The sequence below is a fragment of the Malus sylvestris genome, chromosome 9, assembly GCF_916048215.2.
Source record: "Malus sylvestris chromosome 9, drMalSylv7.2, whole genome shotgun sequence".
In the NCBI taxonomy this organism is placed as follows: Eukaryota; Viridiplantae; Streptophyta; class Magnoliopsida; order Rosales; family Rosaceae; genus Malus; species Malus sylvestris.
In genome coordinates this window covers 32,742,091-32,768,814 of record NC_062268.1, presented here as the reverse complement: position 1 = coordinate 32,768,814, position 26,724 = coordinate 32,742,091, and the positions used below count along the sequence as shown (strand labels likewise).

Below are 26,724 nucleotides of genomic sequence, written 5' to 3'. Positions count from 1 at the left end.
GGTGAGAAAATCTCATCAAAGTCAACTCCTTTCTTTTGACCAAAACCTTTGACAACCAAACGAGCCTTGTACCTTGTCATGTTGTCGTCCCTTTTCAATTTGAACACCCACTTGTTTTTCAATGTTTTTCTGCCTTTTGGAAGCTCCGCCAGCTCATAGGTATCAATCTTTAATAAGGAATCCATCTCTGACTCTATTGCCTTCATCCATTTATCACTGTCGTTATGAGCTCTGGCCTCCTCATAAGTTTCAGGCTCTCCATAATTAGTCAACATGATATACTCTGATGAAGAATACTTGGTAGGCAGTCTTCGACTTCTGTTGGTTCTTCTGACCTAATCTTCATTCTCTTGCGGGGCTGGAGGCTCCCCCTGATTGGGTTCTCTTTGAATCTGCTCTTCTTGACTAGGCTCCACTTGATCAGCAATCTCATGGTCTGGCTTATATTGATCAGGCCCCCCTGATCATCATTATCTGGTTCTGCAGGCACTTCATTTGCAACTACTTTAGGGATGTCACCGTGACTTTCTTCATCTGAAGCTAATGGATCAACTCCTTTGACTGCGTCATCTGGTTGTGCCTCTTTATTCGAATCCCCAATTGTTTGGTCTTCATAAAAGATCACATCTCTGCTTCTGATAAACTTCTTCGGGTATGGGTCCCATAATCTGTAACCAAAATCTTCACCGCCATAACCAAGAAAGATGCACGGTGTAGCTTTGTAGTCTAACTTCGATCTCTGCTCTTTGGGCACATGCACAAAAGCTTTGCAACCAAACACCTTCAGATGAGAGTAAGACACATCATTACCAGTCCATACTCTTTCTGGAACATCAAGACCTAATGGTACTGATGGAGATCAGTTAATCAAATAGCAGGATGTCCTTACAGCTTCACCCTAGAACTGTTTAGATAACTTTGCAGTCCTCAACATACACCTGACTTTCTTCATGATGGTTCGATTCATTCTTTCAGTAACACCGTTATGTTGTGGAGTTCCATGAACTGTCTTCTCATGACGTATGCCATGTTTCACACAATACTCTCTAAACTGGTGAGATGTGTATTCGCCGCCGTTGTCGCTACGAAGGCACTTGAAATGTTTCCCAATTTCCCTCTCCACCATGGCATGAAACTCCTGGAATGTCTAAAACACCTCATCTTTGGATTTCAACAAATACACCCAGACCCTTCGTGAAGCATTATCAATATAAGTAACAAAATATTTATTTCTTCCAAGTGACTCGACTTCCATGGGACCACACACATAAGAGTTTAACGACGTACCTTTGGCAAAAGGAATGTGAGACTTATTTGCCAAAACTTGTAGGCCTTTCTCGCTCATGTGGCCTAGCTTCTTATGCCACAAGTTTAGAGATGAGTCCTCCACATCATTCAACTCACCTTTCAAAACCTTGGCATTTGACCGGTACAACGTACAACAAAGTCGTGCTCTTGCTACCATTATTAAGCCTTTAGTAAGCTTCAATTTTCCTTCGCCAATATGGTGATAATAACCTTGTCGATCAAGGGTACTGATGGATATCAGATTGAGACGTATATCAGGAATATGTCTTACATCTTTCAACATCAACTGGCAGCCGAGATTAGTTCTTAGGCAAATATCACCAATTCCAAGAATTTTGGAATAGCTTTCATTCCCCATCTTCAATATGCCAAAGTCACATTCTTTGTATGTACTAAAGAACTCCTGTTTGGACGTAGCATGGAAGGAAGCTCCATTGTCAAAGATCTATTAAATGTCTCTGTTAGAGTTGCCCATATGCAGACATTCACCAATAGACAATATTTCTGGTACATCACCACATATGACATCGGTGGTATTGCCAGTATCATCTTTCTTCTTATTGTTTCCTTCCCTTTGCTCTCTCTTCCAAACTCAACAATTTTTCTTCATATGGCCTTCTTTGCCACAATGGTGGCATGCACCCCTGAACATTGACTTGGATCGGCTAGGACTCCTGCCATGACCTCTAGGCCCTCTACTCTTGCTTCTTCCGCGGTTCTCTATGACAAATACTTGGCTGCTATCTGTGCCAGAAGTCTTTCTCCTTGTTTCTTCATTGAGCATGCTATTTTTAACATTATCAAGAGTAAGAACACCATTAGAAGCAGAGTTACTTATACTCACCACAAAGGTCTCCCAACTGTCTGGCAAGGATCCAAGTAACAAGAGCGCTTGTAGCTCGTCCTCGATCATCATTTTCATAGTAGCCAACTGGTTGATGATATTTTGGAAACTGTTCAAGTGTTCTGCTACACTTAAACCATCCTTATACTTTACATTGATGAGCTCTTTAATCAAGAAGGCTTTCCTGGCTAGGGTCTTCTTCTCGAACAAGGACTTAAGCTTCGTCCAGAACTTGCAGGTATTGGTTTCATTAGACACATGGTGAAAAACACTATCGTCCACCCATTGTCTAATTGTGTCAATTGCCTTGCGATTCATCTTCTTTCACTCGGCATCGGACATGCTCTCGGGCTTAGTGGCATCTCCTTTAATTGGCTTATGCAGATCCTTGCAATAGAGAATGTCCTTCATCCTTGGCTTCCATGTTACCCAATTGGAGTTGGTGAGTTTGATCATAGTGCCACTTCCTTCCATCTAGTAGTACGAGCCAACCGGGCTCTAATACCACTTGTTAGGAATGTCGGTACTACAAGATAGAGAATGCACAAGGTAAAGTAGAAAATGAACACCAAGAATTTATGTGGTTCGGCAATTTATGCCTATGTTCACCAAACAATGATCAATCTTCACTATATGAAAAAGATGAGTACAACAAGAGTAGTCTTACTAAGCCAAAGACAAGGCTTGATGGATACAAGAAAGTATAACACACACTTTCTATCACTCTAAACTTCACTCACACAATATGTAGTGGAACACTCTCACTCTCACTCTTGGAGTGGAACTCTAGCTTTGGACTTGATCCTTTGCTACTCACACTTTGTTCTTAATTGGTTACATCACTACAACATCACACCCATATTTATAGGTGAGGGCTTGGCATTGTACTAGTTTCTAGTTCCTTCTACAAACCAGAACTAGTTTCTAGTGTATTCTTCAAACTTCTAGCATAGATAATTCTAGACTAGCCACAAAATTGTAGCTTCTAGATCTTTCCCTTTGCAACCAAGGAAGCTAGTACTCTCTAGCTTCTTCCATCAACTTAATAACATGCTAGAATTGTCTAGCATGCTCCAGCCATCTCACTTGCTTACTAGAATAATCTAGAACATTGATCATGGGCTGGACCATATACCAACAATGCATTCATATATAATATCATACTGATAATATTAGTCTTTGCTCTACAATCTAAATTCTAATTAGCCAAACCAACAACAGCTACATACTTTGTTTCATTGTTTTCGCATCCTTCCCAGCTTTTTTTATTTGATTCTTCATTGCACCACCACTTTCACTTTCTTCATTGCACCACCTTCTTTTGCTTTAATTTTCTTTGCCTGTACTAAAAATAAAAAAAAGCGATAAAAAAATTGGATACTTTCACTCTCTTCATTGCATTGCCTTCTTTTGGTTTAACTTCCTAGTTTTAGTTTCTCCGTCGATTTCCTTGTGCCATCTTCACCTTGGTATCGCTTTTACTTGGCAAAGAAACACAAACATTACATACTTTGGCCACTGGTCAGCTTTGCTTCATTTACCAGACGACCGATTGTCCTTTTTCCGGTGTTCAGTGTTGTATTATGTAAGCAAAGGAACTGGCCTTCTCATTCAAAAGTGCACGTAAGGTATAAGGTATGTGATGAGTCCATATTATACTATATATTTTACCCTAATCTTAGTAATAATTTATTGGTTATTATGTGTGAATTTTGATACTTTGAATTATATTTTTAATGTAGAACATTCGACTTCCTCTTGAGCATAAAGTAACCAAATGAATGAATTTTGGAGTGATTCCAATTGGAGGATATTCGTGAGTGTTTCAAGATGATTGTATCAAAATTCCAGATTTTTCTACCAAGCTGTTTGACCATGGCGATGAAATTTAAGGCCCAGCGCGCAGTTTTTCCAGATTGATGTTTCTGGACGTTTTGAGTATTTTGGAGGTCAAGATGACATATTTTGAGGAAGACTCATTCTGAGGATTTGTAGGGGACGTGAAATCGGAGTTGATTGGGTCAGTCAAAAGACTAATTTTTTGAGAACTCCGAATTTTAGTTAAAATAGGAAACATTTTATTTTCTATTTTATTATTTTATTATGTTTCCTAGTTTTATTCCAAGACCTTTTAGGGTTTTATTTTGTAGTAGTATGAATAAGGCTTTTAAGCCATTAGGAGAAGGGAGGGGAGAATGCACGCACACTTTGGAGAGATTTGAAGTTTATTTTCAAGGTGTTTTTTATCCATGTTCTTAATAATATTTTGTTTTATGATTGTTTGTAATTAGTTTCGTTTGCTAGGGCGAGGCCGGGAGCCTTAACAATAATATGTAGTTTCTTTTCAATTTACTTATAATATTATGTCTTCATGCTTTGAATTATTAATCACCGTTTTAAACTATCTAATTGTCTTGATGATTGGCCACCATTAGGATATTTAGAAAAGTAATTTGATGTAATTTTGGTCGGAAGGTTCCCTGAAATTGGCGCTGGCTTCTTGTGGTTAATAATTGTAATTTCACTTAGGAGGAACACTACGTCTTAAGGGTTGCATGATTTTTCAAAGGGTTTTCATAAAACATAATGAGTCTCTCATGTTCATATCTGATCCGAACGTCCGGACGAGTTACATGTTAGATATACATTCTATGTTGGAGGTTCTAAGTAGGGCATACTTTAGGAAAACTTAACATTCAAAATATGCATGTGTAATTCATAAGTAATTGGAAGAATTACGTAGGATTGTTAAGGTGACGGTGGAACCATAGTGCTCAAATTTAATTTCAAAACTACTTTCTTTTGTTTTATTTACTTTGCCAATTTATTTAATTGTTTTTAATTAAATTTGTTTTTAACATTGGGGAAAGAAGAAGAAATAAGAATACGACGACGACGACGATGCATGATTAAGATGGCAATGATGATGAAACGGTAAGTTTCCATATATGCTAAATATCAAGTAAATATAAACTTTTATAAGTCGTAATTTCTGGTACTACTTGTTAATGTTCACTTACCGACACAAAATTTGCAATACTCCGTACATATATAGTGAGGACCATCAAATAAATAGTATTGGTTTCTAATTTCTCTTGTTACTTGCTCTGACTATTCTCTGTTCTCCCCTAAACAGTCTGCCCAGCCTTGCTTACGTGGCTGATCTCATCTTGTTTGATATAAGCCTGCAAGCTGCGGTCTCAATGGAAAAGCCATCCTAGAAACTTGTGTTATTTGTATTTGGAGCTTTGTTCACTACATGGTTTTGGGTGTTTGGGAAATAATGCTTGTGTGATTTCTGTAAACATTGATGCATTTGAAGTGGTGTTTGTGTGCACGTCTACTGAAACTGCTTTGTACTAGAGTGTGCTTAATTGAGCTCTCTTCTAAAATCGAATCAATCAAAATCTTTTAACTGGATTGTTAATTTTCTTGATGCGTGTATATTTTTCTTTTTCGTTTGGAAGGAAAGCTAGATTCAATTCATAAAATGCAGGTTGAAATTGAATTGCTTTAAATGATTTTGGGCCTCTTTAACCGTGAATTGGTTTTGGGATGAACCTCAACTTCCATAATTTTCTTCAAACCCTAATATTTCTTCCCATGTTGTTTTGCCACTTTTTTCATTCTTGTATTTTGTTTCCTGTGATACATGAAAAATATCATTTTCCAATTATCTTTTTAGGAACATCTCCAATGGACTCTCTAAACGAGTTCCTAACTAGAATTTAGAGAGGATTTCCAAATTTTTTTTTTAAAAAATACAGCATTCATGTTTCAATTTTGAAAGCCAATTTCTTGCATCCTCATATAAAATAAAATACAGCACTCATGTTTCAACTTTGAAAGCCAATTTCTTGCATCCTCATATCAAATACTGGTCATCCATACCTTAATCAATTCGTCTGATCGTATGATCTCCATTACCTCCTAAAAAAATTAGAATAATAACCAAAAACAACAGCCGCAAATCCTCCTTGCCAACTCTCGACCATGGCCATCTTTTTGCAATGGAGGGAAGGAGTAATTTTGAGAGCTTGAAGAAAAACATTGGTTTGCAAGTTATCAAAGTGTGAAAGGAATTTCGGTGGAGCTTAAGTAAATAAGCAAATAAGCAAATAAACAAATACAATGTGAGAAAGGAATTTCACATGTTGTTGATGCACAAAATCAGCGATGACTTTGGTATAACAGAAAGTGTCAAGTTTGTAACCTTCACTAGATTGCTCCAGTCACTAGTGTAGATAAGTATGTAAATGGATAGAGACTGGGAAGCAAACACAAGATCTACGTGGTTCACCTAGATTGGCTACGTCCACGGAGTAGAGGAGTTCTCATTAATTGTGAAGGGTTTACACAAGTACATAGGTTCAAGCTCTCCTTTAGTGAGTACTAGTGAATGATTTAGTACAAATGACATTAGGAAATATTGTGGGAGAATGATCTCCTTTTATAAAAGAGAGTTTCTAGCTTTGTTTTGACATTGACACGTGTCGTGTTGTGATTGGCTTCTGATGTTGACACATGTCATGCTATGATTGGCTTCTGATGTCGACACGTGTCACACTGTGATTGGCCTCCTGGTTGGAGGGAAACTCTTTTGGGTCATTGACGGTATAACGTTGACCGATGCTTAGTAGTTTCAGGATTGGTCAAGTATGGTACAAATAGTGCTCCCCTAAGTTCCCGAGTGGGGGAAGTTCCTCGGTTGGGGACTTGCAAGATCCAAGCCACTGAGTAATCACGAAACTTCTAAGTACCGAAGTGTGGTATCGTTTTCACTTGCCTTATCTATCTTATAGGTAGATGTGGCATCTTCTCTGGAAGTACTTTTCCTCCATGCATGGGTGGTATCTTTAACCGGTGGTGATGCACAAGGTAATGTATCAATTTCACTTGAAGCTTACTTGTAGTTTCAGGCTTGGTCAAGTGCGATACAAACCATGTAGTAGGAGTCCCCTTAGGAGATCTACCGAAAGAGGTGACAGACAAGGTAAGCAATCAGAGCTCCCATCAATCAGTCCTAGATCAGAAGTTTGATTTTGAGTTCCGGTTGATTGTTCTCATTCTCCCTATCTTGCAGGCAGCAGGAAGGATAAAGAGAAGAAAAAGGAAAAGAGATGATATGAGATACTTTTGCTTTTGAAGAAGTAACTTTCCACATGCTTATTCTTGAACTGGGCTGGAGGGTTTTCTGGTTTCCTCTAGAGTATAAGGCTGACTCAAGAATTTGAGGGTCAAAACAAGTTCATCAAATCAAGAGTGCGTTCGACCTTGATGATATGGGATACTTTTGTTGTTGACAAAGTACATAGATGAATCGGCACGTGTTCTGTTGCGCTTATCTCCACATGCTTCCTTGTATCCTTCTCACTTGCCCTATGTTCCTCAGGTAGATGTGGCATCTTTTCTGGAAGCACAAGATGTTGAAGATGAGTACTCGAGAGCAATGCCAGGTAAGTAATCAGGCAAGGAGTTCCAGGCAGTCAGTTCTTGACTGGAAGCTTAATTCCAGGTGCTGACTGATTGCTCTCTTTCTCCTTGTCTTGCAGGTAAGAATAAGGGCAAAGGAAAAGACAAAGAAAAAACATATATAGCAATTGTCAATATATATAGAAATGGCTGGCTGGAAGATTCAACATATATAACAATTGTCCCAACAGCGAATAGTAACGTTGTTCCTTTACTCTTCTCGGTCATAGCAATGTAGTGGGAGCTACAAGATTCACGTGTTTTAACTTTGTCATAGCACTTTGAAAAAATGGTTTTTTGGTATCTGGAAAACTGATGTTGCGCGTGAAAATTGCAGACAAGCTTTATCCAAGGAAATCTGGCTCTCAAAGTTCGGGGAGCGGTGCCTCTTCGGTTTTCGAACAAGCAATCCTGTCGGGGATCTGGCTTTCAAATTCGGAGAACGGTGCCTCTTCGATGTTTTAAGAAAGCAATCATGTTGGGAGTCTGGCTTTCGAGATTCGGAGAGCGGTGCCTCTTTGATGTTTTAGAAAGCAATCCTGTTGGGAGTCTGGCTTTCGAGATTCGGAAAGCGGTGCCTCTTCGATTTTTGAGAAAGCAATCCTGGTGGGAGTCTAGCTCTCGAGACTCGAGGAGCGGTGCCTCTTCGATTTTTGAGTAAGTAATCATGTTGGGAGTGTTTTCTCAATGTGAGTAAAGGTTGGGCATTTTTGCCAGTCTGCCTTGCCACGAAGCACGGAGCATGGATGCACTTTCCAATTATCAAGCAGTGGTGTTGTTCTTTTACCCTTGTGGGTAATGGTAGGGTAGCTGGACCTTCAAAATTTATGTGTCTAAACTTTGTCAAAGATCTTTGGCAAAGTTATCTGTGGTACCCAAGGAGCTGATGTTGCGTGTAGAGATTGTCGACAGATTTTACTCAGGAAAATCCATTTCTCGAAATCCGGAGAGTGATGCCTCTTCAATTTTTAAATCAACGGCCCTGTTGCCCTTTCTTTTATAGGGGCACCAATTGTGTGCAAGAAGTATGTTAAGAGAGTTATTACTTGTAGGAATTTTCCCCTTATTTTTGTACTTCAGAGATTTATTGGACCTCATTTCTCCTTCATCATTTTTTGAAAATGTATGGCACATTCGACTGTCGTTTTGACTTGAACTTTGGTGAAGAGGCAGCCATGCCTCCTCAAGACAACATATGGCGCTCATCCTTCTTATCCCCTACTGGTCCTTTTATCGTTGAGAACTCTGTGATGAAGAATGATATGACCACTGTGGTGGTGGCCATGAACCTTCTCACTCCCAAAGATAACAGACTACTTTCCAAACGGTCTGATGAGTTGGCTGTTAAGGATTATCTGGCTCTCAGTGTTCAGTGTGCATGTTCTGTGTCTAATATGGCCTAACGCCTATTTGCTCGAACCCGCCAAGTTGAATCATTGGCGACTGAAGTGATAAGTCTCAAATAGGAGATCAATGGGCTAAAGCATGAGAATAAACAGTTGCACAGGCTCGCACATGATTGTGCTACAAACATGATGAGGAAGCTTGACCAGTTGCAGGAATCTGATGGTTAGATTTTACTTGATCATCAGAGGTTTGTGGGTTTGTTCCAAAGGAATTTATTGCCATTGTCTTCTAGGGCTGTACCGCTTAATGAAGCTCCAAATGATCAACCTTCAGTGCCTCCTCCTTCTGGGGTTCTGCCTAGTACTGAGGCTCCGAATGATCATCCTCTTGTGCCTCCTCTTTCTGGGGCTCTACCGGCTACTGAGACTTCTCATGAGCAACTTTTGTGAAGGTTCCATCTTGTTTGTTTATTTTGAGTCATGTATATGTACATATTTGTAACTTATCGGAAATATCAATAAATAAGCTTTGCTTCATTTCAACGTATTGTGTTAAATACACCAAGACCTCCTTCACTAAAGTCTTTGAATTTTTTTGCTTTTGTTGAAGCTTGTATGTTGAAGCTTTGTGAGTGAAGCATGTAGGTTGAGGTAGTGTTCCCTTAATTCCCCGAGTGAGGAAAACTTCTCGGTTGGAGACTTGAAAGATCCAAGTCACTGAGTAGTCGTGAAACTTCCAATTACCAAGGTGTAGTAGCATTGGTAGGAGTCCCCCAAGTCTCCGGTCGAGGGAGTTGACGAAGGAGGTGTCTTGCTAGTAGCCAAGTTTCCAAAGTAACAAAACTTCACCATTTTCCTTTCTAAGTGGTAGCCCAAAAATCCTCTTTCATGTACATTTGTTATGAAAGTTGTTAGGCCCAAAGAAGGGGAGGTCTAGGCTCTCCTTTTTTTTTTCTTTTTTTTTGAATTTTTGAATTTTCGATTTTTTTTTTTTTTTGAATTTTGGAATTTTTGATTTTTTTTTTCAAATTTTCGAATTTTCGAAAATATATATATATATTTTTTAAAGCTTTGTAGGTGAAGCTTTGGTGGTGAAGCTTTGAGGTTGAAGCTTTGTTGGGTACCATGAATTGATTTTGCTTCACACTATCTTGATCAAGAGTGTGTGAAGCTTTTGTAGGTGAAGCTTTTGTGTTAAAGCTTTGTAGGTGAAGCTTTTGTGGGTGAAGCTTTTGTGGTTGAAGCTTTTGTAGGTGAAGCTTTTGTGGGTGAAGCTTTTGTAGGTGAAGCTTTTATAGGTGAAGCTTTTGTAGGTGAAGCTTTGGAGTTGAAGCTTTTGAGATGAAGCTTTTGTGTTGAAGCTTTGTAGGTGAAGCTTTGGAGTTGAAGCTTTGTAGGTGAAGCTTTTGAGTTAAAGCTTTGTAGGTGAAACTTTAGAGTTGAAGCTTTTGTTGGGTACCATGAATTGATTTTGCTTCACACTATCTTGATCAAGAGTGTGTGAAGCTTTTGAGAATTGTAGTTGCCCTCCATTTGTTGAAGTTTTGTTGAATTTCCCAATTTCCTTTTTTTTTTTTTAATTTTATGGGAAACTAGAAATTTGAAAATGTGGGAGAGACAACATATACAAATTTTGCTTCCACACTGTTGAGCAAGAGATTATGATGCAAGCCACATCTTGTAGTAGTCGAAGGTTTGGATGAACCATATAAATTGAATTTGCTTCGAACAGTCTTGATCAAGAGTTTATGAAGCTTTGTACGAGTTGTAGTGTTTGCATTATTATAGAGGAGAAATGTCTGAAGCATATGCAAGAGGGCTGAAGAGCTTGATCTTCATATACCATGCACTGAAGCCGTTGTTGGCTTGCAATAAGACTTTGTTGGTGACTGTAACTATTGTTAGACATAAGTGCTCCCCTAGTTGAGTTGTAAAACTTGAGGGTTTTTGATTATTTGTGAATGCTAGGAGTTCACATGTACAAGTTGTACCACTCGTCTTCTGGTTGGTGGAATGAATGGTGAGTTGTTTTCATCACTTGGTTAGTGGTACGAAGGTGAGTTCCTTCATCACCTTTCATCACATTTCATCACCTGGTTGGTGGCACGAAGATGAGTTCATTCTTCACCTGGTTGGTGGCATGAAGGAGAGTACGGGTTGTACATTTCATCACCTGGTTGGTGGCACGAAGATAAGTTCCTTCTTCACCTGGTTGGTGGCATGAGTGGCAAGTTGCCAAATGATATTAGAGTACAGGTTGTACATTTCATCACCTGGTTGATGGCATGAAGGAGAGTACGGGTTGTACATCACCTGGTTGGTGGTATCAAAATGAGTTTCTTCTTCACCTGGTTGGTGGTATGAGTGGCAAGTTGCCAAATGATATTAGAGTATAGGTTGTACATTTCATCACCTGGTTGGTGTCATGAAAGAGAGTACGGGTTGTATATTTCATCACCTGGTTGGCGGCATGAAGATGAGTTCATTCTTCACATTTCATCACCTGGTTGGTTAGAATAAGGGCAAGGTGTCGAGGCACATTGTAGCAAGTGTCGAATGACACAAAGTATGTTGAACCCTTTCGAAGCACAGTTGGCTTATGTATGGATGTGTTGGAATGTATGATGTTTATGTATGAATGTATTGGAATGTATGATGTTTATGTATGAATGTGTTGGAATGTATGATGTTTATGTTGATTGACATGAGTGATGCTTATGAATGTTTTGCTATGCATGAAAGGATTTATGCTTTCAATATGTGAACCATATTGGTTGTAACACTTAGTATCACATACTTTGTGTCAATGTACGCATGTTGAAGCTTTGAGTTGGAGTATAGGGGTAGGTCAGCGTAGACCAAGTGTTCCAGTGCTAGGAATGCAAAAGACTCAAGAGAAGTTGTCTGAATTCCCTCTTGTTTAAATATTTTCTGAATGGCTTGTGTGACAAAAGATCTCAAGCGGTTGATGATCAAAACATTTGTAATGTGTATGCCTTCTTATAATAGCATTTCCTTCAGTATCTAGTCCTCCACTTTGAAAGAGTGAGGCTTGGCCCCCTAGTCATAATAGTCGATGGTATGTTCACCCCTGGTTGTCTTGATACGAACTTTTATCCCTTTTGTTGTAATGGGCTTGTTGAGAGTAAAAAGCCTTCCTCTTACTAATTGACAAATACGTTTGGTGACTTAACGAGTAGCTAAATGAGGCAAGAGATGATGCAATGGGTGTCTGAATGGTCAAGATCTCATCACTTGGTAAAACTTGACTTCCACTTCCCACTTGTTGATAGGGGTTAATCATATGGGGGTTCCCTTAGTATGTCCTTGCTTCGATAGAGGCATGGTTGTAAGCCTGTGCCATCACCTCAGAGTAAGTCGTCCAAGTGTTGGCATTGATCATGTACTTGAAGAAATAATCACGTAGGCTTGCTGTGAATGCCTTGAGGGCAGTCTTGTCATCTGCCTCAACGTAGCGAGAATACTCATAGTTGAAGTGACCGGCATACTCTCGTAGTGACTCATCCGTCTTTTGGCTAATAGTGTACAAGTCATCAGTTTAGAGCTCCGCCAGAAAGGATGGAAGGGAAGAGAAGACATCGCTCTTCGTCGGTGTGCATCTGATATGCCATGGTGGACTCAAAGAGGTTAAAGTGTTCAATCGGGTCCTTCCTTCTAATATAAAGTTGTAAACCAAGCTTTTATTTTGCCTTCGCTTGAAGGGGGGTGTCGATGATCCTTCTTGTGAAAGTACCCGACCTGGGTTGGTTCCAGTCAGGTATCTCGGCCTGACGTTCGGCCTTCAACTTGTTTACTTCTTTAAGGAGCTGTATAAGAATAGGGTCTTAAGTAGAGTCATGTACCACTGGAATTTTCTTCCGTAAGTCTCCATCGCCTCTTTGAAGTAGGAAAGTTTGAGCAAGAGCATGTGGTTTTTCCTTGGACTTGCCGTACTGACTTCTAGGGTGAGTCTGTCGGAATACCTCTGAGTCCCCTGTACCTTCATGTTCCTCTAGGACATGTCGTTCCTTCCTTTGATTGGCAGCTGGCCTGGGTCGTGGGAGGGGACCGAGTCTTTCAGAAACCCTTAGGTCATTGATCTTCGAGCTTATGTGGAAGGGATTCTCTCGACGTTGCTTTAGGAAGTCTCGGCAGTCACGATAAACGGTTTTCGATCCTTCTAACCCTTCTGCAATGAGGTGTCTTCCTCCACTTCTTTTGCTTCGGGTCGAACCAGCTGGGTTGAGAGAAGTCTCATGTTGATCAATGTTTTAATGATTAGCTCGCTCCTTATCAGGGATACCCATGCCGAGAGAATGCGACCCTCCGTGTTGGGGGGCACCCAGATGATGGTTGATGTCCACAGGGGCAACAAGCTTGCGTGTTTGAGCATGCCTAGTTTTGTGGAGCGTCTCGAAGAGCTTCTCATATTGTTCTTGAAGGATCTCATTCTTTATTGCTATCTTGTTGTTCTGAGCCTCCAGCTCATCGACTTTAGCTTGAAGAGCAACCATCTTTCCTTTCTTCTTTCGTTATTTCGCACTAGGTGCAAGAGGGGTGTCATTCTGTGTGTTGTGGCTTCCTTCACTCCCCATGTTGGGAAGGGATGCCTGGTCAAAAGAGAGTGTACGAATGGTGGAAACCAACTTCACAAAGCTGAAGAGAGTGGGAAGAAGTGTCGTTCCCACAGACGGCGCCAAATGTTGATGCACAAAATCAATGATGACTTTGGTACAATAGAAAGTGTCAAGTTTGTGACCTTCGCTAGATTGCTCCGATCACTAGTGTGGATAAGTATGTAAATGGATAGAGACAGGGAAGCAAACACAAGATGTACGTGGTTCACCTAGATTCGCTACGTCCACGGAGTAGAGGAGTTTTCATTAATTGTGAAGGGTTTACAGAAGTACATAGGTTCAAGCTCTCCTATAGTGTGTACTAGTGAATGATTTAGTACAAATGACATTAGGAAATATTGTGGGAGAATGATCTCCTTTTATAGAAGAAAGTTTCTAGCTTTGTTTGACATTGACAAGTGTCGTGTTGTGATTGGCTTCTGATGTTGACACGTGTTGTGCTATGATTGGCTTCTGATGTCAACACGTGTCACACTGTGATTGGCCTCCTGGTTGGAGGGAAACTCTTTTGGGTCCTTGACGGTATAACATTGACCGGTGCTCAGTAGTTTCGGGATTGGTCAAGTATGGTACAAGCACACGTGTAAAAAAAAATTTGGCAAGTGACCCTTTACCACATGGATGGAAAATCTAACAAAATCTATCATTTGACATGTTTGGAATATACATGTTAAACCTTATAATATTGACAGTGGTAGAATTTTGTCAGTGTGTGTTAACACATGATCCTTTCCTGCCTCATTAAAATAATAAAAAAGTCGGCCATTAGCAGGGGAGGGGCCTTCCAAGAAGTCTGCAAGGGCCCAAAAGACATAATGGGCTAATGATAAATTTCAGTACACAGGTTAGAGGAACGCTCACGATAGCAACGTTTCGATCCGTCACCCAATGAAATAGAGGATGACCTATGTATATTTGTTGGCTAGTAAGAATTGTTAAGGGCCCCCAAGCCCTCTCCGTTCGATACTCTATAATCCAATACATATATAATAGCTTCTCAGTGGACGTAGGTTTTTTTTTTTTTTTTGGATGAAGCACTTAATCTTCTAGTGTTAAATATGCCATTTACAGCCCCTCACGATCACCATACTTGGCGCTAGAGTCTTTTGTTAACCATACCAGTTTTTAGTGTTAACAATTTGGGAGGGCATGAAAAAATTGTACCTCTATATGGTTACCCTTAGTGTGCAACTTGTTAATCTAGACGATGTTGAAGATTTCACCCCTTCATCATCTCAAAGGCTTGTTAGATGAGGCAGTTAGAATGAAAGGGAAGATATAAGGTCTAAATGTTGCTCAATGTGTTTCCTACGTTGAACAATTAGTTCAATATAGGGATGAGAACAAGGCGGAATATATAAGAAGAAAGTTGAGATTCGTTTTGAAGCAAATGGAACTAGAGGAATGACAAAAGATTGAAGCTAAAACTCAATCATTTGCACGCAACCAAAGTTGACAACCAAACTTGGTTTCAAGACAACTCAATTGAGCATTCTCTCCACCATGAGAGTCTGCCTGAGTGCGAGCCCCTTCTCCCTAGAGTGACTCAGTGGGTGTGCTTCAACAACTACCCAACCTAAAGACCATAACCTACCCTTTCTCACCCACAGATCTGATGGTTTTGACCAGCCCCTTCTCCTTGAAGTGACTCTTGGGCGTGCTTCGACAACTGCTTAACCCAAATCTCACCTCTAATTGTGGAAGCCTAATCAAGGCTGGGCAAAAGACCATAACTTATCCTCTATCACCCCACAGCTCTGATGGATTTGACCAGGCACTGTCGTTAGCAGATTCACCCCCTAAACCTTTTTGTACTCTACATGTCTTCATTTCCCTTTAATACCCACCATAATCACATACCTACCAAATTTAATTCCCTAAGCGGATGTGTGTAACTCAAATCCTTAGGGTTCGTGGGATCTATCCCCTGGCAGCTGACCCAAAGATTGTTAGCGACAAAATTGAGAGTAACAGATCTACACGAACCGCAAAAGGATGGGGGATATGTGGCCCCAAACAACTTCAGCAATAAATGAGGAAACAGAGAATGCAACTACCTGCGATTCGACAACTAAATGCCCTAGGAATTCAATTTCCTCCAGATTCAGGTACTTTCAACTAACTACCTTTTGTTGTGATGTTAGTTTACTTACAACAGACACAATTGAAAGATTCTGAGGAAAAATAGGGGAAATACGACCCAACTACAATCTTAGAGAAGGCGTATACTGTGTACCCATTGTACCCAACTGTGAGAACGAGTCAACCAAATAAGAAAAGCTAGGAGACAAATTGCACACCAAGAAATGAAGGAGCTCGTGGTCCACCTTGAGCAATCAATGGATATGTCATCAATGGAACAATGAGTGAAATTGGTGGGTACGTCTCTGGTGAATAGGAATCTGAACAAATAGGGAGTTAAGAACATTCTAAGATCTGCTTGGAAAGAATTTGGGGAGGTAGAAATCAAATGGGTCGGGGATAACACTTATGTCATTACGGTCCAAGATGAAAGCATGGCAACGAAGATCCTAGCTCAGGTACCGTGGGCTGTGATGAAGCAAAATTTTTTTGTCAAGAAGTGGCCTTCAGAACTCGTCTTGAAGGAAGTCAATATGGAGGTTGTTCCATTTTAGGTCCAGATTAGGAGGGTTCCTCTAAGCCTCACTTCGGAATCAAATGCCATACGCCTAACGGTGGATGCTGGGGAGTTTATTGAACTAGAGGATTCGATCAAAGCTCATGGATTTTTTAGGGTTAAACTCAACATCAATACTTTGAATCCGTTAATAAATGGATGTTGGTTGTGAAAGGAGAAAAACAGAGATACTTGGGTGGAATTTCGCTATAAACGCTTACATGATTTCTATTATAGATGTGGACGTATAAGCCATGCAAACACTGAATGCTCTTTTGAGCCAAACAAGGGAAGTGCAGCAAGCTACGAAGAGTTGACCAAAGTAAGGCCAATCAGGGACGAGGTAAAGGCTATAAAACCTATGTCTCATGGGGTAGAGGAAATGAGACATGTTGGTGCAGTGAGAATTGGTTCATTGCCTATCTCATAAGGAAGCTTGAACACTACTAGATCGACTAGACAAGGGAAAGACAGTAGCAATGCTACGGACACTGAGTGCGGTAAGACGACATTTCCATAACATCATGGGAGAAAGAAATGGCACAGGAAGCCACGCACAGTGGCTGGGATAGGGAACCTCACACAGTAGTGGATCATGCCGGTTGGGAGAGGGCAGGCTTCTTGGGACATTGAGCATGAGAGATACTTGCAACCACCTAACATAGCTCTACAAAGGAAAAAGGGGAACAGACAGGCAGTCAAAATTGAAGAAATCAATGTAGAAATTAGCATCATGCAGAGTGAAGAAGATAATAGTACTAGAAATGAGGATATCCAAATGAAAGAGAAAGCAGCCTCCTATACCCAACAAGGCGAAGTCAGTCATGTGAAAAGATAAATGGATATACAGAGTATTGAAATGTTGTAGTCTCCACAAAAGAAAGTGAAGAGTCTTGGTAACAGGGAAGATAGAAAAGAAAAGATGGTAGAGAAGCTGAGAGGCATGAGTATCAAGGAGCGATGCTTGATGGTGGAACGAGCTATACATGCAGATGGGGAACTACAGGAAGTCCCAATCGAGTACCAAGACATGTGGGAGTATATGGAGGAGGTTTTTGAATAAGAGAATAGTGCAATACTGGCTAAAAGAATGGGCAAAATGGCTCGGGATGGTGACGACTGGCCCATAACAGCCGCACGTTTGCCATGATACACCTATTCTGAAACTGTCGGGGTCTTGGGTCTGATACAGTAGTTCGGGGCCTTCATAGACAAATAAGGAAACTGAGACCCTCTATAATCTTTCTATCGAAGACAAAAATGAAAGATCATAGAATTGATGGACTAAGGAGGTGTATGGGGTTTTCGAATGGGTTTAATGTGTCACCAATCGGGAGAGCGAGTGGATTAAGTATGTGGTGGGATGTCTTGGTAGAGGCGGAAATTATCTATTCCTCAAACCACATAATTGACGCTCGAATGCAGAAGGTGGGGGTGCACAGCTTTGGGTGCGGGTTATTGGAGTTTACGGGACATCGTATAGAAGCAAAAATGAAGAATTTTAGGGTTGGATGAATACTTACTTCACACCCTCAAGTATTCCATGGCTATGCGAAGAGGACTTTAATCAATTCATTTAGGATTCTGAGAAGTTGGGCAGAACAGAGGTTATATAATCGGCCCTGATACCTAAAGGAATTCATGAACTCCTCGGACTTGATGGATTTGGACTTCAATGGTCCAGCCTTCACATGGAAAGGCATGAGAAATGTGACGTTGGTAGGAAAACGTCTGGATAGAGGGTTGATTAATAGGCAGTGGCATGACCTATGGCCAAACACTATGGTTACTCATGGGATAGTTTAGGGATCGGATCATTGCCCGATTATTATCCAAATCGAACCGGGATGTAGAAAGGGCAGGAAAACGTTTCGGTTTGAGGCTTTTTGGGAAAATGAGGAAGAGTGCAAAGAGGTGGTGAAAAAGTGTTGGGAACGGTATGAGGAAGAGAGTGCCTTAGTGAAATGGCTGAAAAAGGTTAACAATTATCGCTCTCAACTTAGTAGGTGGAGTCGTAACAAATTTAAATTGAGGGTTTGACAGATTGAGGATCTTCTAGGTCAACTGGGGGAATTACAAAAAAAATGGGGAGCAAACATTGATGAGATAAAGGAAAAATCCAGAATGATTGATGGATTATAGGCTCATAATGAAAGCTTTTGGCAGCAAAGGTCTCGGGTGAAGTGATTATGGGAAGGAGATGCCAACACTAAGTTCTTCCACCAATCCACGTTACAACGTCGCAGGAGGAATAAGGTTATAAAAATTAAAGATGAAAACGGAGCTTGGGTGTAGAACCCCAGTTGGGTCCGAATGCTGGTAGATGATCATTTTATCAACACCTTCAGGTCTGGGAGGAGTCGGAATTGGGGGACAATACTTGATAGCTTAACCTTGACGGTGACGGGGGAGATGAATGTGGCGCTTACGGTGCCGGTCTTGGAGAATGAGATAAAAGATGCGACACTGCAAATGGGAGGGCTCAAAGCTTCAGGTCTGGATGGAATTAAGGATGTTTTCTACCAGGCATTTTGGGAGAATATTGTGAGAGATGTGAATGGCCTGGTCCGACCAATGACACATGGGCAGGACAACCTAAGAAAAGTAAACTTATATTATGCTAATTCCTAAGGTGCAAAACCCAGAGTCGATAAAGCAATTTCGGCCTATACGTCTATGTAACTACTCCTACAAGGTATTATCTAAAGTTCTGGCAAACAAGTTAAAACCTATTTTGCCGGACCTTATCTCTCTTACGCAGAATGCGTTTATTGTAGGTAGACAAATACAAGACAATATTGGGATTGCCCATGAGGTGTTTCATTTTCTCAAAGTTCGAAAGACGAAATGCAAGTTTGAGCTTGGTATCAAACTTGATATGCAAGAAGCTTATGACAGGGTGGAATGGGACTTTCTAGATGTGATCATAGAGAAGATAGGTTTTAATGTTATGTGGAGGAAGCTTATCATGCGTTGTGTGACTTCGATGAATTTTGCTGTCATCCTCAACGGGCAACCAGGAATCAAGTTTGCTTCATCACGAGGTATTCGGCAAGGAGACCCTCTATCGCCGTACCTATTTCTCTTGGTGGGCAAAGTCCTATCTAGGATGATACAAGGGCCTATTGAAAAAAGGCTTTTGGAGGGGGTGAAAATGAGTGCAATGGGGTCGGTCATCTTCCACATCTTTTTTATGGATAACACTTTGATCTTCCTGAAGGCAGATAAGAAGAATTGTAAAAATTTGGTGAATCTCCTTAAGTCATATTGCGCGGCCTCGGGACAAGAAGTTAATATACAGAAATCTAATGTCTTATTCGAGGCCAACATTCCGACGAATATGTCCACTGAGTTGGGTAACATTCTAGGCATGCTAGTGATGGATAACCCATGCACTTATCTAGGGGTACCTACCATTTAAGGTCGAACGAAGAAATGGGGACTAGCTTATGTGAGGGGTAGACTTTTGGGGAATTGCAAGGATGGAAACAAAGTACCTTATCAAAAGCGGGGAGGGAAGTGATGATCAAGGCTGTAGCCCAAGCTTTTCCCGCATATCCAATGAATATCTTCAAGTTTCCTGCCATGGTGTGTAATGAAAATGGATGCTATAGTTGCTAAATTATGGTGGGGGGGGAGGAAGAAAACACACTGGTTTCAAATGAAATTATGAGTTTTCCAAAGCATATGAGAGGTATGGGCTTCAGAAACTTTCAGGAATTCAACGATGCTCTACTTGTAAGTAGTGTTGGTGCTTGATAATTGAGCAAAATTTGCTTTGGGCTAAGGTGATAAAGGCCCGTTATTTTCCGAATTGCTCATTCATGGATGCAAAAAAAAAGGGTCGTGCCTCTTGGGCCTGGACAAGCCTACTTGTGGGAAGGTAGTTGTTAATGCAAGGGGCTCACTAGCAGATTATGGGAGGGGAGAAGGTTCGTGTTTGGGTTGATAAGTGGCTCCGTTCCTTACAATTGGGACATTCTATTCCAACCGGAGAAGTTACGGTGACTAGAAACATTCGGGTCAGCTCTTTAATTTGCTTGATATCTCATGAATAGGACATTGACTTTGTTCATCCTTTCCTCTCTATGGAGGAACGCACGGCAATTAGACTCCAATTGGGAACCTTCAAAGAAAGGATAGGTTGGTTTGGGCGGCTAACATAAATGATAGTTACTCAGTCAGGTCAGGGTATCTTTGGGTGCAATCACGGTCTCTGTCCTTGAGAGATCATTGCCTTTCTTTCACTCGAGTTGTTCCACAGAAGTTGTGGAATGTCATTTGGAGGTTGGAGGTGCTGCCAAAGATAGGCTTCTTCTTATAGAGTACTTTGCACAATGCCATAACAATTATGGCTATGCTGTTTAGCAGATGATCTTCTCCTACCCCAACCTGCCCAATCTGCCATTGTCAGGTTGAAATTATTGAGCATCTTTTACTCATCTGCCCTTGGGTCAAGACCATTTGGTTTGGTGGGGCACTAAATTACAAAGTCGACAGATGAGGCATTTCAAATTGGGTACAATGGCTGCATTCTATCTTCACATCCAACATGGGATCCATGACAAATTGCAACTGGGTGAAGGTGTATATGGCCATCTTGTGTTGGCATATTTGGAAATCCCGATGTGATTTTGTGTTCAACCAAGTGCCTATCAACCCAATAAAGGTGTTATTGGCAATCTCCAACTCAACAAGAGTTTGATGATGCGTGGACAATCCTTGGGGCCATCAGAACGTTGGACATAGGTCGGGAAAGGCAGGTGCTCAGGTGGACTCCTCCAACCTCCTCATTTGTAAAAGTGAATATTGATGCAAGTTGGTCCAAGTTGACTAAATCAGGTTTTGTTAGAATGGTGATGCGGGCAGTTGGGGGAGGGGGGGATTTTATTGTTGCGGCGAGGTACCCCATCACGGCTCCGAATGTCGTGATGGCAGAAGCATTAGTGTTGCTCCATGGGTGCGAGTTAGGGGCCTCATTGGGTCTTAGCTTGGTAATCTTTGAATCTGATTCACTTGAATCGATCTCATGCCTCTCAAATTCAATAGAAAATGGCAGTTGGGAGGCTTTCCCTATCTTGGCAAAAGTTATGGAATTGGGGGAGGCTTTTCAAAATTGTCCCTGGTCTTGGGTTCCAAGATCAACCAATACAGCGACGGATTTTCTTGTGTCTGCTTGTAATCCAGAGATGTGCAATGTTGTTTGAGTCGATCGACCCCCATCTTTGTTGATGCATGTTTTGAACAATGACGTTTACCTTACCCTCATTAATTTTGTTTGGACAGTGTAAGGGGCAACGCCTTCGCAGTGTCCTCTTTGTTGTACCCCTCTGCACTGTTTTAATTACTGCTTGTCTAGCTCTATGCTTGCCTCCGTTAGGCTCTCTTTGTTTGTTTCTGGCATCTTTGCCTTGGAATAGAAGTCCCAGTTTACCAAAAAAAAATTGAAGCTGAAACAATTGTTGGACATGTCTTTTGTTTTTAGTAGTAGAGTTGGGAAAAGTAACTGTTTAGGAGGCTAAATATTATCTATTGTGAGGTTTTCTTCCCACAGAACATTCACCCTATTAATGTTATAATACAAGAAGGGTTGTTTTGTTGACACCGACAATTTGTTGACTGCGCCCCACTTAAATTTTTAATATTAATAGACTTTTTGTCCTAATGAAATGACTTTAGACCTTGAATTATTTTTAAATTAAGTTTTATTTTCTAAATACACTACAAGTCCATTGTTTATACAGTAAAAAAGAATCTGATATGTTGAAATAGTTGTGATATCCTACAATACGTGATCGAGCATGAAGAACTAGTATGTAGAACATTCATATACTTCGAAATTATTTTACTTTCTATTTTTTTCAAACTTTAGAATTATCCTCTCTTGCTCGTAGTTCTCTGATTTTTTTCAATGCCATTAGGAAACCTAATACTCCAAAATTCACAAAAATCTAAAACCCATAATTGACAAAACCTAGATGTGCATAAGAGAATAAACAAATAAAAGTTTTCTGAACATTTTCTTTTTAGAATTATTTTTTTCACATTCGGCACAAAATTGTACTTGAAAGTCTAACGTATATCATAAGACATAATTCCAAGCAGTCTCTTCTGAAGCACGTGACTTCTTCGGTGCTAATAAACTCACCCTTTGCCTTAGCCTCGGCCATCAGCTGATCATTCTTAATCTTCCTTATACAGAATTCTTTGGTGCACCTTGATGGATGCGCATGATCCACACGCACGCACATGAATCATCTTCCTGATGATTCTGTTTCCGACCTGCTTGTTGATCTCAACACCGACGGCACGCTTAGTGACATTCCAGACGCGACCGGTACGGCCGTGGTAGAACTTGTGGGGCATACCCTGTTGGATTTAATAGATCGTAACCATCAAACCTTGCACATTGAACTGGAAGTTGAAACCCTAATCTGTGCATGAGTAATAAATGCACATGTACTAACCCTAATACCAGTAGCGCTTGATGGTTAAACTAACCAGCATTTGACGCCATAGAGATCACTGCAACAGTACAACCTTCTTCTCTCTTGTGTTATCAAAAGTATTACCAAACTCTCAATGGGACGAGTTTATGTTTTTCGTTTTTTTAGAAAATAAGGAGAGAGAGGGAGAGAGAGAACGTGGGGGAGTGAGAGGTTTTTGTTTTTCGTTTTTTTTTTCCTTTTAAATTTTATATATATAAATATTGGAGATATTTTAACATCACCTGTAGGTGATGTTTCAATAAAAAAACAGTAAAATTTGAACCTGTAAAATTACATTATTGCCCATCATTTTTTTTTTTTTGTGATAGAAGACTAATTTGTCTTTTCACCCAATTTTGGTTGACAAAAAGTGTTTTATTAATTAGTAGAGATATTTGTAGTAGTTCCTTCCTCCTATCAAGGAAGGAGTTACCATCAGTTACAACTTCAATGTAACTGTCCAATTCAAATCAGTTTGAACTTATTAGGTTTCCCTCCAACACTTTAAATCCGGAAACTGCATTAGTGCATCAATTAGGCTATATTCGTCATATTCATTTAGCTTATAATATTACACTTGTCATATGTTTGATGAAACCCACATTAAGTTTCTTACATACCCTTGTGGACGGCGCCGTTAACCTTGATGTTGACATGGTCGCCGATCTTGTAGGTCTTGAGGTAGGTCGAGAGCGGGATGTACCCCTTCTTCCCGAAGGCCCTTGAGAACAGATCATGAGTCCGGGAACGGAGTGTTGATGTATTAGTGTATTTGCAAAATTAGATTAATGGTTGTTAGTTGGTTTTCATCTCGGATTCACTTGTAATGAGTAATAGCTCTTGCCAATTGTAATCATCTCATAGGATAGATTACTTGGATAGTTAGATTTTGTGCTGATGTATAAGTGAGACTGCTCTCTCCCACTATGTTGCAACGGTAATATTCCCTCACAAGTTTTCCATTCCCAGAAATCCAAAACCTCTAGATTCACTCTCTCACTGAATCAACTCACCCAAAACTCAAACTCTAACACGGAGACCGTGGCCAGCTTCAGACGCTTCTGTGGCTCTCTAGCGTTTGGGTGGTTTCTTCTCCGAGAGTAGCCATTTTCTTACCTATTAATGCAGCCAGTACAATTCGGTCTAGGAATCAAATTGCCAGAATAAGTCCTCACGTTATTCTTTTTTCACAATTGCGTGAGGAATCAAATGCCAGAATAAGTCCTCACATCGGTATTTTTTACAATTCCGTGGAGGAATCAAATGCCAGAATAAGTCCTCACTTTAGTCTTTTGGTTAAATTAGATTAATGCTCCCGTGATAGGGTAATTGGAAGATAGCCTATGTGGTGAAAAAATTTGAACTTAAACCTTCATGGTGAAGTATGTTAGAATTCGAGCCCAAAATTAACATTTTCGTCAACTCTCTGTTAACCAATTATGCCTTCATAACTAAAAGAGAGAAAAGGAAACTCATTCAGTCAAGGGTATGAATTCTTTACTCCATGCTTCGATTTCATTCAAAACTCTTTTGTTCATCAGCAACTAGATTTTTTTAAAGCAGTACTAGCCAATCCATGTAAAATTGAAAGCTTTAGTTATCCTTTTTTATATGGGAACTTTAATTAAATTGCTTGCTTGTTAATTTTATAGGAATCTGGATTACATCGAGTAACAAAACGCGGTATGCTCATAGGAATCTTGATAGTGCTGCATAGCTACCGGATGTGGAAGGTACTGCTTAAAAGTGCCAAGTTAGCTCAGTGGCCCACTGACCCTCAAACATCTAACAAATGAAAGTAATTCATCATCCAAAGCAGGACCAACCAAAACCCAGTAATCCTTTTCGTTGGAATCACCCATGTCAAGTTGTTCCGGCTCAGACTCAGAACCTGGAGTCGTTTCAACTTTCAACAGCCCGATCTCAGGAGGGATTTGACCTGAAATCTTATTGCGGCTCATTCTCATATGAAGATTTGTTCATCAACAATGGCATGAACAACGAAGGGAAGCTGAAGAGCTAGAGAGAGAGGAGGCAGGTCGAATGCTTGGAGAGACAATGAGAGAGAAAAAGAGAGCTGGGATGCAGAGAAGCAGGTAAAGGCAGAACCCAAGTGGGTGATGAGCTATCACTACTACAAAAGGCCCTTATAGTGTCAGTTGTTGCGTCGGTTTAATATAATATAGTGGCGCACAAGAGAGTTGCAACACCCACTGAACATGACGTCGGATTTACAAGGCTTGCGTCGCTTTGAAACCGACGTAAATAGTTAATGTCGCTTATAACCGACACACATTTTAATAATTTTAAATCCTGGCGTCGCTTTAAATAAAACAGTGTTGCTTTTAAGCGACATAAACTATGGGTGTCGCATATAGAAGCGACACTAGTTGTTGTTTTTATATATTTTAAATCCTGCGTCGGTTCTGAGCGACATATATTTTATTTTTTTAAATATTTTGAAACCCGGTGTCGGTTGTAAGCGACAGATTAATAGTCTTTATATACCCCCCCCCCCGGTGTTTTCTTCTTTTCTCTTGCATTTATTTCATTCTCACGATTTACAAAGCCTTCTTCTCTCTTTCACCATTGCAATTTCTTCTTCTCTTTCACCTTCCCGAGTTCATTCTTTACAAAGGTAAGTTTTTCTTGCTTGTAATATTTTTATTTTCTCCTCTTATGTTTAATTTTTAGATACAATTTATTTTTATAGGGAATTTATTTGAGCTGGTTGAGTACATAAAGAATTGATCGACGACGGAATTCTTCTATAATTCAGGTTTCTATCACTAAATTCTTTAATTTTTAAATTGTATAATACACAAGTTTATTTATTTAAAAATTGTAATTTAAGTAGTTAGATAAATTTATACTATTTTTGTTAAATTAATTAATATTTAGGCGAATTAATTAATTTTGTCACTTGAATTGTTATGAGAAAATGGAATGAATATTATTTATAACCATTTATGTTAAATTAACAACATTAAATATAACATAAACTTATAATATTGAGTAATTTAAGAATATATTATGTTAAATTAATTTTTTTTGCACTCTAATTGTTATTTTAATTTGTTGTTATTTTGATAATTTTTTGTTGTTATTTACTAGAATGGATTAGATGAGAATAATTTGAATTGTTATGAGAAAATGGAATGAATAATATTTATAAGCATTTATAAACGAAATTAACAATATTAAATATAGCATAAACTTATAATATTGAGTAATATAAGAATATATTATGTTAAATTAATTTTTTTTGCACTCTAATTGTTATTTTAATTTGTTGTTATTTTGATAATTTTTTATTGTTATTTACTAGAATGGATTAGATGAGAATAATTTGAATTGTTATGAGAAAATTGAATGAATAATATTTATAAGCATTTATGTTAAATTAACAATATTGAATATAACATAAAATTATAATATTTAGTAATATAAGAATATATTATGTTAAATTAATTTTTTTTGCAATTTGAATTGTTATGAGAAAATGGAATGAATAATATTTATAAGCATTTATGTTAAATTAAAATTATTAAATATAACATAAACTTATAATATTTAGTAGTATAAGAATATATTATGTTAAATAATTTTTTTTTTTTGCAATTTGAATTTTTATGAGAAAATGGAATGAATAATATTTATAAGCATTTATGTTAAATTAAAAATATTAAATATAACATAAACTTATAATATTTAGTAATATAAAAATATATTATGTTAAATTAATTTTTTTTGCAATTTGAATGGTTATGAGAAAATGAAATGAATAATATTTATAAGCATTTATGTTAAATTAACAATATTAAATATAACATGAACTTATAATATTTAGTAATATAAAAATATATTATGTTAAATAATTTTTTTTTGCAATTTGAATGGTTATGAGAAAATGAAATGATTAATATTTATAAGCATTTATGTTAAATTAACAATATTAATATAACATAAACTTATGATTTTTAGTAATATA

General features: G+C 39.1%; 1 long non-coding RNA gene and 2 pseudogenes across 2 annotated transcripts; 2 read left to right on the top strand and 1 right to left on the bottom strand.

The window, feature by feature from the left end:
• LOC126634488 (uncharacterized) overlaps positions 1-26,724 on the top strand; it is a 219,169-nt pseudogene that overhangs the window by 151,545 nt on the left and 40,900 nt on the right.
• Positions 1-26,724, top strand: part of LOC126634490 (disease resistance protein At4g27190-like) — an 82,727-nt pseudogene that overhangs the window by 30,999 nt on the left and 25,004 nt on the right.
• Positions 22,244-22,844, bottom strand: LOC126634515 (uncharacterized). Of its 2 annotated transcripts, none has more exons than XR_007627370.1 (2): positions 22,747-22,844; positions 22,244-22,614 (listed from the first exon to the last, which is right to left on the bottom strand). It is a non-coding gene; the product is annotated as an uncharacterized LOC126634515 (long non-coding RNA). The 2 variants fall into 2 exon arrangements; XR_007627369.1 differs by having other exon boundaries at positions 22,713-22,838.